This window comes from Myotis daubentonii, chromosome 16 (genome assembly GCF_963259705.1).
Source record: "Myotis daubentonii chromosome 16, mMyoDau2.1, whole genome shotgun sequence".
Taxonomy (NCBI): Eukaryota; Metazoa; Chordata; class Mammalia; order Chiroptera; family Vespertilionidae; genus Myotis; species Myotis daubentonii.
The window spans coordinates 12,085,636-12,085,928 of NC_081855.1; positions in this window are offsets into that span (position 1 = coordinate 12,085,636).

Below are 293 nucleotides of genomic sequence, written 5' to 3' on the forward strand. Positions count from 1 at the left end.
CCCTCACCTCGGAAACCTGGGATTCAGCCCACACCCCCTCCAACTGTCTCACTTTTAGGTAGTCCAATAGCTTCCCTTTGTCCCCTCCAGCCTTGGAGGTGATACATACTTCCTGTCTCTTCAGTTACCAAGTTAATAATTCTATTCAATTATCTCTAATAAAATAACTGGTATGACTTCTGTCTCTTGTCTGGACCCAGCCTAATTTACCCACAGTTAGGTCCCAAGCATTGATAGTGGAAACTAGAGCTTGGCTTCCCAGCCTGAGCAGGGACAAGTTCAGCCTTGAAGGA